This window comes from Sus scrofa, chromosome 5 (assembly GCF_000003025.6).
Source record: "Sus scrofa isolate TJ Tabasco breed Duroc chromosome 5, Sscrofa11.1, whole genome shotgun sequence".
Taxonomy (NCBI): domain Eukaryota; kingdom Metazoa; phylum Chordata; class Mammalia; order Artiodactyla; family Suidae; genus Sus; species Sus scrofa.
Window position 1 is genome coordinate 98,476,174 of NC_010447.5, and position 18,975 is coordinate 98,495,148.

At 36.1% G+C, this 18,975-nt stretch overlaps 1 long non-coding RNA gene across 1 annotated transcript in view; it reads right to left on the reverse strand.

Annotated features, from left to right (window-relative positions):
• Positions 1-18,975, reverse strand: part of LOC110260826 — a 348,389-nt gene that overhangs the window by 186,236 nt on the left and 143,178 nt on the right. Inside the window, exons 3-5 of the long non-coding RNA XR_002344343.1 lie at positions 6,693-6,783; positions 1,766-1,872; positions 1,334-1,465 (exon numbers count right to left, since the gene is read on the reverse strand). This is a non-coding gene — a long non-coding RNA (uncharacterized LOC110260826). The remainder of the gene's footprint in view (positions 1-1,333; positions 1,466-1,765; positions 1,873-6,692; positions 6,784-18,975) is intronic.

The window sequence follows — 18,975 nt, forward strand, 5'->3', positions numbered from 1 at the left end:
TCGTAATGCAAATGAAAATATCGACCAAAAGTCATGTTGGAATGACAATCATTCATCTGTTGCAACTCTAGCTTGCCTGTGGACACACAAGTTTGACAAAAACTAAATGGTGTGTTATGTGGGAATCAATTGGCTACACAAGTCACAGTAAAGAGGATCATATACTTTATCACTATTTGTAAACTGTTTGCTATACATCTTTGATATCTGCAGAATTTATAATAAATTCATCAATATGCACTGTTTTGTTTTAGGGAAACCAGTCATTACATTTTTACCAGTACACCGGAGATTGTGTGCCACTCTCTTGTCCTAACATAGGTAGTGAGTAATTCTTTAAAGCTTCTTCTGGACCTGAATGGAACAACTGAAAAATCTGCTCCAAGGAGTGGCATCTGATCCTTCCCTAACTGTTGCAGAAATTTCTGGCTATTTGCCAGTGAAGGGGAGGAAAGTTCCCTGTCTCTCTTGTGCCCACATTTGATTGTACAGGAAAATTTATAATAAATTGAGGTGAACGCATGGTAGATAAGGTAATGCTCTGATTGAATCATCTATCTGGCTAGAAGGGATTAGGAGCTTTCACAAGCTATTACTTCAGAAAGATAAACTGTAAAGTTCTCCCACCTGTCTTTCCTGCCATTCTCTTTATTTTGGTTTTTGTCATTAAAATGACGGAGGCAGATCCGGACAATCATATCCTCACACTGAAACATGCAGCAGCAGAAGCACACAAACCTTTTCCTTACTTTGCTTTTTAAAGGCAAGAAAACCTCTCGCAGTAAACTCCGTTCAGACTTTCCCTTGTTTTGCACTGTATGGCTTACATACTCCTGACTCAACCGCTGACAAGAGGACTGAATTACCTTGCCTGATTCCCTCTCCCCTGAAACACACAGCATCCTGACACCTAAACACAGATGAAGTTACAGGAGAAAGTGAGCTTTGGAACCACCTTTATCTGCTGCAAATATATTACCACTTTAAGAAAAGTATTTCTGAATCTTTGGATGGAGGGAGGGTCAGGAGGAAAAACACCTAGGCTTTGATAAAAGAACCTTTATTTGCTAAATTATTTAACATGTATATGGAGTGTTTTCTACCTATTATACTCTTTACCAGGAACTGGGACTAGAAAGACAGAAGACTGAACTTTGCCCTTGGAAAATTCAATCTTTTTTATTAAGCAGATAAGCAAGTGAATGATTGCAATACATTGTGATAAGAATTCTGATAGATACATCCTCAGCTGGATCATTTCAACATTGACTGTGAATTGAAAGAGAAATGAAATCTATGATATCAACAAATAAGAATTTTAAAAATATCTTACATGGGTAAATTCGAATGGGTGGGCCCAAAGCTATGAAAACTCCGCACTATGTTCCAATCCCTGGTTCTTCCCATAAATTTATGCAGAACATTGTGCAAATTCTTTAAGTATTTGGTTACTTCTTTTCCTCACCTTTAAAAAGTGAAAGAAATATATATATAATAAATTTAAAAGCAAGAGAAAAAATAAATAATATACATGAAGTGATATCTTACAGGACCACAATGAATGCAGCTAGTTTTTTAAAAATGGGCTTTTTTCTGCCTCCCACCAAAAGAAAATATGCATAAATTTTAAAGCAGAGACATGCTGAAAGTGCAGAAATATTTTCAGCTAAATTGGAATACTTTATTAGATTAACTTCAAATTAGGGCTCTGAGAGTAAGAAAATTTGTCAGATAATATTCCATTTCGGCATCAATATGCTTTTACCTTGCTAAAATTTCAGGTGTTCAGTTGACAAATATGTATGATATGAGGTGTTTTTCAGATTATTCACTATCTTCTCTAGTCATCAAAACTCCCAAAAGATCATGGCCCTGGAGGAAAAGAAAAGAAAATCTCCTAATAGTGTATAACATAAGTGAGCGAATCAAAGGAAACAAATGAATTTCTTCATGGTGGCACATGTCCGCCACCTTATGGCTACAAGCCAAAATTACAGGATCAGCTTTTTAGGACATGAGCCAGAAATTTCTTCCTCCCTATTTGCCTTCTTCCTCTTTTCCTTTCACCTACCACATTTAATTGCAGGCCTCAAGTTCAACACTGTGCTAAGTTCTATGAATGCAAATAATTTTTACCATGATCTTAACTTCAAAAAATTACTGTCTTGTGAAAGAAATATAGAACCCAATGTAACGTATTAAATACGTCAATAGATGTGTGTGCGGCATGGTATAGGAGCCCATAGGAAGGCAAATATAATTTTTTAAAAATATATCAGATGATTGTGTAATAAATAAAATTTTTAGAAACTTACTGTCTCTGTGCCTCATTTAGGGAGCAGTAACTGTATCTATTTGAGATGCTCTATCTGGTTCAATAAAATCACTGAACCATAAATTAGAAAAACAGCACAACTTTCATCTCTTCCAAAGATTCAGCACCAAGCACCACTAACTCATTTGAATTGCATAGTTGTTTATAAAGATTTAGTGATTCCCTGGGGATTAAGAATTCACAGCAATCAGAGTTCCCATCATGGCTCAGTGGTTAACAAACCTGACTAGCATCCATGAGGACGTGAGTTTGATCCTTGGCCTCGCTCAGTGGGTCAAGGATCTGGCGTTGCTGTCCATGACCTGTGGTGTAGGTCTCAGACACAGCTTGTATCTGATGTTGCTGTGGCTGTGGTGTAGGCTGGCAGCTGCAGCTCCAATTAGACCCCTAGCCTGGGAACCTCCATTTGCCATGGGTGCAGCCCAAAAAAGACATAAGACAGGGGAAAAAAAAAAAGAATTCATAGCAACCTAACAACCCTTGGTAACCTCTCTTAGTATTTGATCTACTGTACCAGCAAAGACATTTTCCCTAAGTGTGAATTCTTCCTTTACAACAAATAAAGTCCATTTTTTTTCATCAGTCCACACCCACGTAGATACAGAACATGTAGGGAAGAGGATGTCACCTTATAAAGAGCTTTTTCTTAAATTCAAAGGCAGTCATTTTGATTTATCTTTCCAGAATCAATAATGACAACTTCTTTAGATTGTTACCCTAAAAACAATTTCCGCACCCCTCCAGTTATATTAAATGCTCTCTAGCTCTTTTTTCTCATTTCCTAAAACGTATGATTTTAAACTGGACATATTACTCCGATAAAGTTCTTCAAAGATCATGTAAAGAGTTCAGTTTTATAAGGGAAAATAGTGGTTTTTTTGGAAATTATTAAAATATGTACAAGTTTTGATGTTCAAATAATATGAAAAACCATTTATAAAGGTATTCTTTTATTATCAAAAATTCAGAGGTTGTGTTTTACACCTGCAAGCATCAATTTGTGGGAAATCATTATTATGTTCCTTATCATACACCAGCTTACTTGGAAATGTAATTCTAAAAAAAACTTTTCAAATGAGTGGTTATATCAAATTATAACTGCTTTGTGAGCCGATTTTGAAGTGTTGATACACTTCAGCTTTGACTTGACAGATAAACTACTCTAATGTAATGTTTTGTTCAGAATCCTGACTAATTGTTAGTCTGTCTCCAGTGAGTTCAATTTTATGTGCTAGATGATTGACTGAGTAAGAGCACCAAACATTTTGAAAAGTTTCTAAAGAAGTTAGAAAATTCTGGCACACATTTATTCATCAATTTGCTTATGTACAACCTTTGCTTACATACATAAATTTGGGACACCTAACACACAAGAAAACAGAAATAAAGAATCAAAACCAAAAAAAACTGTTAGAATCAAGATTTAAAAAGAATTCCAAAATATAATCCATAACGAGGTACATAAAACTGAGCTTCACTTTTCTATTTTAGCTCCTTGGTAAATAAAGTGAAAAGGGAAAAATGCAGTCAGTGAACATGTATCATAGAAAGTTTTTTAGTTGATAGGATTGAATTGTAAATAAAATGGTTTACACACTTTTAAGTCCACAACTTTAAATGGTCCTAAGGAAGTAACCTCAAACTATTCAAAAAGCAAAGAGCAAAAGAATTTCACAAGACGCCAACTTCCATTAATATTAAAGCACAGCTCGGTGACCACGTTATAAGAGCTCCATTTTCATATATGGAGCTGGTCACCTTGAATTAACAAGAGCACATCAAATTAGTATTTGAAATGCTTGAGTATTTAAATAAATACAATTTTATTGAATGTTCTTTTGTTTCTGATGATCCTTTATTTCCTCCTTAATATTTTTGCAGCTGGAAAAAAACTATTTCTTTATCCTTTGAGACTTAACAGGGAGACCATTATTTATCTCAGATCTTTTTCCTTTGTGGGAACACTGTGAGAAACTGCTGGACACCTGCATAACTAAAGATATTTCTTATCTGTGATAAGATAAGAGAATAAGAAACAAAGCCCTCTAGTCACTTTCAGCTTAAACTATCTTTCAGCATAAGCCCTTCCAGTTAGAGAGCAGATAATGCAGATAGCCCTTATCATATTTTATGTTCCATAAATGCTAAAAAAACCCCAAACATCTCTTACTTTTTTTTGTTTGTTTTTTGTTTGAGAAAGTAGGTAACTCAGTCAGAATGTCTGAAAGGTAATGGACTTTAAAATCAAAGCCAGGTCAAAGGAAGAACCTCAGAAAATGAACAGCCATCTTTTCAAACCAATGATCCCGGATGACTTTGGCACCACTAAGTAGAATGTTATACAAAAGGAAACTGCCAATGTAATATTTTAGAAGTGAGTATTACAGATTATTTATCCCAACTAATCCGGAAGTGTTTCTCTGTTAAGTTGGTTGCAGTGTAGCCTATGCATTTGCATTGGCATACAATAAAGGCAGAGATTATTTAATGCCCAGATGATTTTACACCTTCTCTCTCACACACACACACACACACACACACACACACACACACACGCATTTATTATTATCTTTCCTTTCTTCTCATCTCTAGGAGACACAAAAAATTTGGCATAATTCCATCTGTTCAAAACAGAAAAGCTTTCTATATTCTCTTCCTTGATCCATACTTTACGAGGTAAGGGCATATTTCAAAAACAACGAGGTAGTATATCTCTGTTTTATCATGTACATTTTTTAGTGCTAAAGACTAGATTCCCTACCCACATGCTAGTATTTAAAAGTACCTAGAATTACACAGAGTGGCGAGAACAATATTGAAGAAGAAGAACTAAGCTGGACTTCTGGCAGTGTCCGACTTCAAGACTTATATAAAGCTACAGTAATCAGGGAAGTGCGGTATTGGCAAAAAAAAAAAAAAAAAAAAAAAAAAAGAGGGAGTTCCTGTCATGGCTCAGTGGTAATGAACCTGACTAGTATCCATGAGGATGCAGGTCCGATCCCTGCTCTCACTCAGGGGGGTAAGTATCTGGCATTGCCATGAGCTATGGTGTAGGTCACAGATGCAGCTTGGATCCTGCTATGGCTCTGGCTTAGGCCAGCAGCTACAGCTCCAATTTGACCCTTAGCCTGAGAACATGTGCCAAGAATGCAGCCAAAAAAGACCAAAAAAAAAAAAAAAAAAAGGCAACAAATAGATAATGGAATAAAATAGAGAATCCAGAAATAGACCTCATAAATATAGTCAACTACTTTTTGACAAAGGAGCAAAGATGATACAATGAAGAAAAGATAAGACAGTCTTCTCAGTAAATGGTACTGGCTGACTGGATATCCATATGCAAAACAATAAATGTAGATACAAGCCTTACATCCTTCACAAAAATTAATTCAAAATGGATGATAGACCTAAATGTAAAAAGCAAAATTATAGGGGTTCCCATTGTGGCCTAGCAGGTTAAAAACCCAATAAAATGTCCATGAGGACGTGGGTTTGATCCCCGGCCTCACTCAGTGGCTTAAGGATCCCATTGCCGCAAGCTGCAGCAAGTGTCACAGATGTGGCTTGGATCCAGCACTGCTGTGGCTGTGGCATAGGCCAGCAGCTGCAGCTCTGATTCAACCCCTAACCCAGGAATTTCGATATGCTGCAAGTACAGCTCTAACAAAAAAAAAAAAAAAAAGCAAAATTATAAGACTCCTGCAACATAACATAAAAGAAAATATGGATGAACTTGGGATCAGCAATGACTTTAAGATACAACACTAAAGGCATAACCCATGAAAGAAAGATTTCATTACGATTAAAAAAATTCTGCTTTGTGAAGGATACTTTTTTTTTTTTTTTTTGTCTTTTTTTGTCTTTTCTAGAGCCGCACCTGCAGCATATGGAGGCTCCCAGGCTAGGGGTCTAATTGGAGCTGTAGCTGCTGACCTACACCACAGCCCCAGCGACACAGGATCCGAGCCACATCTGTGACCTACACCACAGCTCACGGCAACGCCAAATCCTTAACCCGCTGAGCGTGGCCAGGGATCGAACCCACAACCCCATGGTTCCTAGTCAGATTCGTTAACCACTGAGCCAGGACGGAAACTCCTGTGAAGGATACTTTCAAGAGAATGAAAAAGCAAGCCACAAACTGTGAGAAGGTACTAGCAAAAGATCACAATATACAAAGAACTCTTAAAACTCAGCAATAAGAAAAACAACTGGTTGAAAATTTAGCCAAAGACCTTAAGAGACATCTTGCCAGAGAAGAAAGACAGATGGTAGATAAGCACATGGAAAAATGTTCTACATCATATGCCACCAAGGAAAAACCCAGTTTAAACAACAGTGAGAGATCCCCACACACCTATTAGAAGAGTGAAACTCCAGAACACTGACACCACCAAACGCTGGAGAGGACGTGGAGCACCTGAAACGCGCACTCATTGCTGGTGGGCCTGCGAAATACACAAATATTTTGAAAGACAGTTTATCAGTTTCTTTCAAAAATAACACTCTTAACCACACTGTCCAGCCATAGTGCTTCTTGGTATTTACCCAAAGAGTTGGAAACTTACGTCCACACAAAAACCTGCACACACATGTTTACAGCAGCCTTATTGGTAACTACTCAAACCTGGAAGCAACCAAGATGTTCTTCAGCAGGTGGACAGCAAAATAAACCGTGGTCCATCCAGATAATGAAGTATTACTTAATGCTAAGTAAAAGGAAAAAAAAAAGAAGCAAAAAAGCTGAGCTATCAAGCCATGAAAAGACATGGAGGAAATTTAAATGCATATTTTACTAAGTGAAGGAAATCAATGTGAGAAGGATACATACACACTGTGTGATTTCAACTACATGACATTCCGGAAAAGGCAACGCTGTGGACACAGTCAAGAGATTGGTGATTGCCAGGGGTTAAGGAAGGAGGAAGGATGAAGAGGTGGAAAACAGAGGATTTAGGCGGCAGTTAAATTAACTCTCTATGACACTGTAATGATGGATACATGTCATCACATTTGTCCAAACACATACAAGGTAATACACAACTAAGAATGAATCCTAATGTAAGCTATGGACTTTGAATGGTAATAATGTGTCATTGTAGGTTCATCAGTTATAACAAATATATCATTCTGGCGAGGGATGCTGATAAATGGGGGAGGCTATGTATGTGCAGGGGTAGGTGGTATAAAGGAAATCTTTCTACTTTTTCATAAATTTTGCTGTGAACCTAAAATTGCTCTTAAAATTTTTATTGAAAAAAAAAAAAAAAAGTACCTAGGATCTATACCCAAGCATAGTCAGGTTTTCTGTGAGACCGAAGTAAATTTATATAGAAAAATCCTAAAATTCTATGACTGGAAATTTAAAGGAATAGTATGTATGACATGATTGCTAAAGTTTAATTTCATTATTATAGTCAAATTTGTTTATTACGTATATTGTATATATTCTTATGTCAGTACTCTTGCTGCATAACAACATATTTAAATAACTTTAATAATGTTACAGTAAAGTGTTCAGATGTTTGCTATCAGTTTGCCAAATAATCAGCTGAATATTTTACATGCTATTTCATCTAAATCTCATAATAATCCCTAAGGTGAATATACTGTTGTTTTCCCTAAAGTGCAATGCCCTTTGTTGTGGTGAAATAGCCTACTTAAAGATTGAACTTCATTTTTGCTTTTACTCTAAGATAGATGTAGAAAATGCTTGACCCTTTTGTGCAAATTTTCTTAATAAAATCTTTCACTTTAAAGTTGATTCAATAACTCTTCCTAATTAAAAAAAAACAAAACCTCTTATTAGTCAAGTTCTCTGAAGAAACCCTTCTTAACGACTCCCTGCCTCATTCAAAAAACAAAGTGTTTATTACAAAGTCTAAGACTAAATGGTCTGGTGCCTCATTAGCCTCGGATCTTTGATGATACATTCGTCTTTAAATAGACCAGACAAACTCCTGTCTCAGGACTGCTACGTTCTGTTTCCTCTTCCAGGAGTAATCTTTGCCCAGAACTTACTTCTTCACATCCTTAAGGTCTTCGGTCAAAAACTATTTTTTTAGTGAGTTCTTCCCTGACTCTCCTGTATCTAAAATCAATCCACCCAAACATCTCACTCCATTTTTACCAACATTTATCATTGACTAACTTGATAAATCTACTTATATATCCTATTTGCTCCCTTTACCTGTAGGATCTCCAAGGGTACTGGCCCCATATTAGGCGCTTAATAAATATTTTTGAGTAAATTAGCTCAATAGAAGCCAATATTCTGTTTAAAAGTGAATCAAAATTTAAAAAAAAACAAGAAAATAATACCTGTTTTAGCATTATGTAAGATATATATATATATATGCGCTATATCTGGTATAAAACTAAACAATGATATACAATGATTAGAAAGAAGATACAATTGGTTTTTTAGATGGTTGTGATCATTTTTTTATATAACCTTGAGCTTATACAACATACAAAAGCAGAGTAAAAAGGCTAATAACATTCATCAGGGATTTCAATAAGCTGGCCAAGTATATGTAATCACTCATATCTTCCTTATATTTTAGAATAAAATAAAAACTGGGGAAACCCATAGACTTCATCAAAACAGCATCCAAGATACATCATATCTTAAAATAAAATTTAAAAGAAATTATGGACGTCATATAACCGAAACAAAGAAAACTTAGAAACAAAAGAAATCATTGATAAACTGATGATGAGAAAGTTCAATATTACTGAGATATCACTATAAACAAATTAGTTCAGTATTAATTTTGCCAGAGTAAGTTCTAGGTCAACTACGCCATGAAAACATAAATGATCAAACCAAAAATAACTAGAGAAGATAGTAAGTTAATTATTTCTCCAGTATTAAAATAATGGTAAGTACTCTCAACATGAAAATAAAGAAAGAAACCACAAAGGCAAATTTTGATATATTTAAACAATATTTTTAAACTTCTATTTAAAAATCATGTTAAGTCAAATAAATACAAACAACAATCTAGGAAAAAATATTTCTAACATATGGAAGAGCCAAAGGTTGTTTATTCTCACTATGGAAATTGTACTTGGATACATATAAGAAAAATATGTTTACCTCCTATGTCAAGAAAAATAGACATTCACAGGATAAATTAAAACAACCCTATAACCGTTTTTCCCTGACTAGGAACAAAGACATGGGAATGAGTTACCTAGTGCTGCAGAACTCAGGTTGCAAAGGTCACCGTGTGCTATCGGTGGGCCTATACAGTAAGACTACCTTGGGAGACCATCTGGCAAAGTATCTTGAAATTTTATAAGTGTTTATATGATTTTATTCCATAGATTCCCTTTAGAACGTGTGTTTCAGGACAACGATCAGAAGAATGTAAGACTGTTTTTTACTATTTTTAGCTAGAATTGTGAAAAGATGGAAACGATTTCAGACTTCATATAAATCATGTTACAACACAAGCTGATACTTGAAGGATTTTGCAGGTAGAAAATTCATGATATCAAGTTAAATGAAAAAGTGGACCTCAATATTGTGCTTACTTATGATCTTAATTTTACGTAATATAATTACATATTAGCTAGCAGATGTATAGAATATTGAAGCACCAGACGGAAATTACTTGTAAATGTTTTCACATGCTGTTTTCCTTGGTAAGCATAAACTTACCAATTTAGGTTTTTTTGAAACAGAAGTTTATGTACACATTTTCTATGAGCTGGGTTGAGGAAAGATGGGGATAAAGGGGATGGTATCCTCTTTCCACCCTAAGAAAGGATGCTGTTGAATGGCGTGGGTAAGATGAATGATTCAGCAATCAAGCTGCTCAGCTCACATCCCAATTAACTTCCTCTCTGCTCGGTGAACTTGGACAGTCACTGAGAGTCTCCACCTCAGTTCTCTTACCTGTGCAGTGTGAATAATAACGTAGCAGCCTCATTGTGAGTTGGGGAAAGACTGAAATAGTTAATACCTATAAAGCCCTTAAAACCATCTTGGGACATAACAAGCCTCACCCAGTTAGCGATCACTGCCACTGAGCACAACTCCACTGAACTGACAGAACTCTCAGGCAGTCATTTTTTCTAATCCCCAATGTCTAGCCTCAATCTTGTGCTTTGAATATTTTTATTTTAAGAAGTGAAAATGTGTTATGAACATTGTGCCACAAGGGTGAATGGCGGTATAGGTCAGGTAAGAGCAAGCTGGCAACTAATCTTTACATGCTTTGTGAAACTAAATTTGTTTCAAAGGAGGAATTTTTTTAACAGCTGTCTGAGTACAGTGCAAGGTGGATGGAGGACTACCTAGATTTCGTAACATGTGGATTCATCACCATTAACTGGCTGATAAAATCAGTATTATTGAAAGGTACAGCTCACTTAGACATATGTACCTACTAGAAATAATACAACCAGCATCTCTGATGTGGTTCACCTGGCTTGCTGAAGTTTTTCTGTGAATCAGACGCAAAACTCCTGGATCAGAAATTATCCCCTTCATGTGTGTTCTATTTTTTCCTTTGAATTTATAGTCCCAAACCAAACTATGGGTACTGATACAGTCAAAACTCCTGGAATTTTCAAGCAACGGGGCAAGGTGATTTATTGAGCTATTAATTTGTATCCTATCCTCACTGAATTTTTCCAAGCCCATATTCCCATAAAGTATCCAGATCTTTTTGTCCCTTTATCTCAAAAGATGCTTGTGGTTACCAGGCTTAAAGCATCAATTGCCTGCAGATGCCCTTCTCGGCTTTTGCATTTTGAAAATTAGATTTCAAGGATGAGAGGGTAATGATAGGAGAAAGAGGAAGAATATTTTTGACAAGGTTAGGAACAAACAAAAAGCAAAAGTACAAGGGAAAATGCTGAGTCTTCACAACTAAGGGTCATGGAAGTCACTGGATCCTGAGAATTGTTGGGGACACATTTACTGTCCCTGGCCGCATCCTACGATGTGGCAGGATTTCCAACCGGGGGTTGCCTTTGGGGAAGCTGGACCTTCCACGTGGAATTACAGACTTGGAAAAGAGACCTGTCCCCACGTTGAAAACAAAAGCAACACGCCCCTGAGATGATCACCCCCAAACTCCCACAACAGTGTATCAGCAGTTACGGATAAACTGAAAGCTAGAGGACCACCTACCTCTGTTTGCCAGGTTTTCGCGTAACACCAACAAGAGGAGGTGCCCCCAACAGTCAACTGACTGCTACTTTACTTCCTATACGTTCCAAGTTCGACTTAATCATATGTTTATATGAGCACACGCATCTGTGTATGACACTTCTTGCCCATCTGGATTTATAGACGATGACTCATAACTTACAAAAATGTAAATATCAATAGTGTTGCCCATGAGAAGATTATTTGTAACACATATGAAAAATTCCAAATCTTTATCTCCATAATTCCCAAATGGTTGCATGAGTGAATGAGAGCTTATGCTGTGTTTTTTGATCAAATGTAATATAAGGGTAATAATAAAGGTATGAAGGCATTGTATTTTCCACTTTATAGAAAACAATAGGTTTCTTTTCAAAGTCACAATTTAAATTGCCATATTTATTTTTTTTTTAAAGGAGCAGAGTTGAAGCTAAATCACACACTACTTGCTTATTTATGAACTATCTTTTGAAAGGAGTCATAATACTGACATTTAGCATCTCTTTATTATCTGCTGAGCAAGTTAAGCCCATTCTTTACAAAAGACCATGTGACAGCATTGAAGAATAAGTAACAAATCATTATGATTTCCTTTGCTATTCAGTGAAGGAATGCTAATTGTAATTAATGTGCATGTAATGTGTAATTTCATAGGAGTGAGGCCACCCATTAGCATTAATTATAAGACTTTCAATTCCTCCATCTATTAAAACGCTCAGCAATTCCCTTGAAGTCCCAACCTTCAAAGAACTGCTTGGTCATTTTCTTACTTTCAAGGTGAACCCAAGGTAGGATGGATCTTTGGACAGTAAGAGATAAAAGGAAATGTTGTGTTCCCTAATTTCTGTGCTGCCCCTGTATCATATTAGAGAAGTGTTTCAGAGCTTTCTGAGTCTGGCGCCATCTGACAAAAGAAGAGGATTTTTTTCACTCCAGAAACACTCAATGGACTTGAAAAGAGTAAGGAAAAGACACTTGGCCTTCACAAAGCAACTTCTCCCCTATAGAAAACATTTTTTTTCGGGAGAATACATCTCTTGAAATGCTGATGCTAGAGTTATTTTCCATAGTTGACTATTTGGGTGGCTAAAACTGGTGGCTCTGGTGTAGATACAACTATGGCTATTACTGAAAATTATTAAGGTTTTTTTCATGAGCGATTTAAGGCTGAGTTCAAATACATAAGTTACCTTTACCTAAAGCAGTCATATCACCTTTTACTTCGGGAGCACGCCGTTATGTATCCCAGCTCACAGTGATTCAGGTGCTTAAGTCAGATTATTTTCCACCATTGACAGTGCAAGAGCAGTGCAAGACAGCTGCTCGTGTCCAAAGGCTGATCCTCTGTGTCAGGAGAGCAGGAGCACTGTCATAGCACATTACGATGTCTGTGATTTGTCTTCCTGACATCACAGTCTTTTGACTTACACGGACAGGACTTAAAATAAATGAGTGGAATATTCCCCAAGGCATATAATCAATTGCATCTGTTGCAATCCTGGTATTTCCTTTGCCCTGTTTATACCATTACTGCCTCTACTGAAGCAGTATTATCGTTAAGTGTTTCCATGAATGTGTCCTGGCACCAGCTCAGAGCAGCACTACTACACTACAAACACTCTCGGCCTCAAAGGACCATGGCATATTAGCATTGCTCTAATACTATATTGATTGTGATAAATGGTATAAGAGAAAACAATATGCATTTCTTATTACATTTCTCTGCATTTTTGTGTTTGATGACACAACAGCAAACTGTTGTGGAGACAAAAACATCTGTTAACAATGGTGAGGTAATCTTGCTATACTGCAAAATAATGTAAAAATAAATTACTGTGTGTTTCTGAACAACATTCTCTGAAGTCTATAAAAATTGGAAGCATTTGACTTTGTTGTAGTATGATTAGGAAATATCAGACAAGAAAATGTGCTTTGCATTTAAAACAACATATGGTGGAATCAAACAATATTTGTGCAACAAGATGTACTCCTTGAAAATGACAATCTCTTGGTACATATAGTTTAATCAGTTTACTTTACTGATAGGCTATACTAATTTATACGCCCTATATTTAGTTTTGGTATACAAATGGATGAAAGAGATTAAGCTGAAAACAAGAGGGGTTAATGTCAATAGGGAAAAAAAGATGAAAGAAAAAATATTCCGTAAAACTAAACAATGTAAATGAAGCCTATAAACTTTCTAAGTTTCCCTGGATGTTGCTTTCATTTAAAAATAGTATCATATACCTTATTATATGTTTTAGTACATACAATGGCTCATAAATAAAGACATGTTTTTACAAAAAAAGTTTTTTCTTAATTAAACAAGCCATTATTCAAACCTACATAAGATTTTCCTAAAAAATGAAAGAAACTGGGTAATGAAATGATTCCATTTTGTGCAATCTAAAAATCCTTGGTATTAAATTTTATATAGAAATAAGATTAGCTTTTCATGTTGGAAAATACATTAAAGTTTTATTGCTCAACAGATTTTAAAATATATCCAGTAGCTTATGTTAGATTTAATATGCCTTTGCAAATGCTTATTAAGAATTGAAGAAAGTAGTGGTTCAAGTATTTTTCAAATAAAAGAAAAAACTTCAATTGTATATGAATGTTAATTTTTTATTTTTAGTTTGAATCCCATGGATGTCATGAAATATCTTCTTAAATTTTTACTAGCATTTAAGATGAAAAATTCTCTAAATCAATCTGATTGAATTACCTACCTATCATTAACATATTATGTTTAAACAACTTTCAAAACCGAACCTAATAGTTACTAAAATATTTAGATATCTAACATTTAAAACATTATACAATGCAAGCATTTTTATTTTAAATATAAATCTTGGAGGTTTTCATTTCTTTGTTTTATCCTCTCATTTCCTCATCCCAAATTCAACCAAACACAACCAAAATATAAGTACAAAAATGTACATCTTTATTTGTGGCAACCTAATAGATCCATTAAAATAAAAATAGATTCAAAGGTGTATAAACATACCTATGTGTATAGTGCATTACTGGTTGCTTATGCAAATGAAAATCTCTGATTTATTAATGCCACCAGTTTCACCACAGTCACATGACTTCATCATTATGACATGACTAAAACTATTCTGCTAAGGTGTGTCATTAGCCAGCTTCGCATTTTACCCAAAGGCACATCAGGGTCATGGGGAACAGAGACTGGGGCAAAGCAGCACTGGAGAACAAGGAAATAGGCTCGGCCTGGCCACCTTGTTACCTGACTAGCGAGCTTCACTCAGAGCTGCACCAGACCCTCCAGTGGGTTTCCAGGTCCCTCAGAGTAAATATCAAAATCACACATACCCTACAATATCCTGCATGATCTGGCCCCATCAGTTCTGTGACCTTGTATCCTAAACACGCCCCTTGCTTTGGCTCTTGCAGTCCCACTGCAATCCTAGAGGTTCTAAGAACTTGCCAAGTACACTCCCATCCCAGGACTTTGCACCTGTTCTTCCCTCCACCTGGGACATTCTTGCCACAGGTATCCCTGGAGCGCAAACCCTCAACATCTTCAAATCTTTGCTGAGGGGAGTTGTTTTTTTGTGTGTTTGTTTGTTTGTTTGTTTTGGTGAGACCATCCAAGGCCACTAGCCCTTCACCTAACTACCTCCAAGCACCCCTACCTCCTCTTTTGTTTGTCTTTAACGCACTGTATACCCTATAATTTGCTATATAATTTCCTGAGTTTTTAATGTATCGCCTGATTTCCCCACCAGAATCGTGGATTTGAGGTGGACGACATCTGTGTTCTTCTCTCTCCTGCCCCAGCACTTCTGGCACAGAGAAGACACTCATAATATATCCTAGGGTAGGTTGAATCAGGAAGATTGTAGAATAAGAAATCAAACTCGAGAATCAAAAAGCATTTTATTTTCTTGCTGATAAACACATCAGAGGATTGCTGCTTAACGAAGCAAACTTTTGAAGATGTGGTATGTTGATGATTCCTTTATTGTCACTTCCAAGATGGCCAAATCTTAAGACCAAGTCGCCTTTTTTTTTTCTTTTTTGGCCACCCACAGCATATGGAGTTCCCAGGCCAGAGATCTAATCCAAACCATACTTGTGAGCTACACCATACCACAGCTCTACAGCTGCAGCAACCTGCTGATCCTTAACCCACTGTGCGGGGGCAGTGATCAAACCTGCATCCCAGTACTCCAGAGACATGGCCTCTCCCATTGTGCCACAGTTTTAAATTGTGCTTTACTTTAAATGATGAAAATGTACACCGAAGACTGGGCTATAAAATTTTGTGACTCCAAAGGCTGTCCTTCAAAGACTGGGCTGTAAAATTCTGTGACCCCACATTTTACCCTTTATTCTCTCACTGGCAGAAACTGGATTATACCTGAGAATCCCTCTAGCCACTAAAGAACATTTTGTCAAAATGTTGGTTTCTTAAAACTGTTGTAGCTAGCCAGGGACTTTGTGATACACAAAGAGTTTATAATGCAAAAGGTAAACTGCATCTCTACTTAAGGTTACTGCACTATTTAGACGTAAGATCAATGAAATAAATCATACGTCCAAAGCCAAGAGTACGTTATGGAATAAAGGGCCAATTTAAGAGACAAGCTGAAAATCATTATGTCTAAGAATTGAGTCTAGAAAAAAAAAGTTTTATAATATAATCTTAGACCTAAAAAGACCTAAGAGGTCATTTTCCTTAATTCCTTTCTTTGATACATGTCCAGCACCTAAGCAACAATAAAGCAATATTTGAAGAATAAAATTAAGGAAATGGAAGTCAACTCTATGATTTTCCTTAATTTATATTAAGGGGCAGAAACAGAAATAGAACAAGACCTCCTGATTTTCACCTGACAGCAAACTAGCTCAGTAACTTGAAGTAGAAAAAGCTGAAATAAGAATTATAAGAATTAGTTAATTCTAAAGAATAACCTTACTTTTAAAAAAAAGGCAATTTTGACAAAGAATAAAAGACTAGGACAGTGTTTTCCAAAGTTACACAATTGAAAAAAAAATCTTAATTTCCTAAAGTCCCATCATGGACAAGGTGAATTAGAATCCGAAGGGGAGCAATCTAGACATCTGTAGGGTTTTTTTTGTGGGGGGGGGGGTGCTTCTTTTTTTTTTTTTAAGGGCCACAGGTACAGCATATGGAAGTTACCAGGGTAGGGGTTGAATTGGAGCTTAAACTGCTGACCTATGCCGCAGCCACAGCATCATAGGATCGGAGGCACATCTGTGACCAACACCACAGCTCACGGCAACACCAGATTCTTAACCCACTGAGCAAGGCCAGGGGTTGAACCCATATCCTCATGGATACGAGTTGGATTCATTTGTACCGTGCCACAATTGGAATGCCCTAGAACTCTGTATTTTTATGCTGTACCCCTGGTAATGAAGCTATGCTACTTTGGGATATAATGAACAATGATCCGGCAGTTCCATTTATTTTGGTTCCACAGCCAATTGGTGATGACAGTTAAAAAGATAGTTTTTGCTATCAGATCTGGTATGAAGAGCGGAGAATCAAAACTTGCAGAATTTACTTTAGGATGAATCCTCGCCCACCAGTCCTGAGACAAATGTCTTCTTATTAACACTTTAGTATTGCATACTCAAGCCACACAGTATATGTCTTTGTTTCTCCCCATCCCCTCTCTCTAGCTTTCTTTATCTGAGTCTCTTAGCTCAGAGAAAGTTCTCAGAATCTGCAGATAGAAACAAAGTTTAATCTCAAAAAAATCCAAGCGATCTGTAGTTAAGCTTGGACATACTGGAATTCACATTAATTTGCCAAAATTCAAATATAATGTTTTCTTTCTCATAAGTAGCATACTCCTCAACAGAGGTGCATTCATCCATAGAGCAGTGCAAACTTTAGACTCAAGTTTTAATCTTGTGGAGTTTTTCTACCTTAATTTTTTTTAAAAAAGCTAAAAACCTATTGAAAAACAAACTAGTTCTAAATCTAATATTAAAAGGTGTTGTCTTATAAACTGTTACTATGATGGTGATTCTAATATTTATTTTTATTTGAAACAAATTTTTAAAAAGCACTGTTGGTTGGTCAAATTGTCATATTTCATCTTTATCACTGCCTTTCTATGGATAAAAACTCGAGAAAAGAAGGAAAATAATGTCAGGAAGATTTTTACATGGAGTATTCATAGTCGTCATCAATAGTATTATCACTATTCAACACATCAGGCGAGATGTGGGAATTACTTTTCCTTGATGCCAAAATGACCACAATCTAGAAGGAGAATATATTTAGGAGAAATATATGATCTAAGAAAAGTAGTAATTTCTTAAAGAAAGGGAGGGACTTTTGGTTTTTTTTGTTGTTTTTTTTTTATAATTTTTTTTATTTTCCCACTGTACAGCAAGGGGGTCAGGTTTTGAAAAGCTCTTCTGAAAAGCATGCCAGAATAGGCTTTGTTCACAAATTTTACTAAGTGCAGATAGTCCTTGATTTATGATGGTTCAACTTATGATTTCCAGCTTTAGGGTGCTGCAAAATCAATATGCAATAATTCAGTGAATATTGTACTTGAATTCGGAATTTCAGTCTTTTCCCATGCTTGCAAAATGTGGTACTTACTCCCCCATGATGCTGGACAGAGGCAGTGAGGTATAGCCTCCCATCAGCCATGTGATCAGGATGGTCAAAAATAGACACATTTACCACCATTCTGTACCTACACAACCATTCCGTTTTTTACTTCCAGTAGAGTATTCAATAAATGGCCAATACTTCATTATTACATGAGTTTTGTGTTAGATAATTTTGCCCAACTATAGGCTAATATAAGTGTTTCGAGTACATTTAAGGTGGGCTAGGCTAAGCTCTGATGTTCTGTAAGTTAGGTGTATTAAATGCCTTAGGGCTTATGATATTTTCAACCTAAAATGGGTTTAGCAATAAATATATAACCCCATCATAAGTCAAGAAAAATCTGTTCAATAAAACCGAGTCCTTTTTACATATGCAAATTCCAGGGTTTGGACTCCATAGATTCTGATTAAATAGACAGGTCACATATTTCAAGAATCTGCAGTCTAACAAATACCTTAGATTGTGTTTAGACTTTTGAAATTATACTTTAGGTTACTTAAACTATCACTTTTGAAAATGACACAGCAGACTTAAGAAAACAGTGTGGCTTGGGTAAGTGCATATTCTCAACTAGGTGCCGCATGTTTTTCTGCCCAAATTCAGTCCCAAAGATAAATGGAAAATACAACTACCCATGTTCTATTCTTGGTCCTAATACTCACAAAATTACATTTGCCCTGGGCTGACACCTCCTCTCACTAGATGAGAAAAGGCAGTTTCAAGGAAGGATCTTTATAGAGTTATGCTTCCTCTGGATCATCCAATTCTGACTCCCAATAAAAACAGAAAGCATATCTCTTAAAATGTTTGGTTCCCTATCAAATGGCTTGTTTGTTGAAC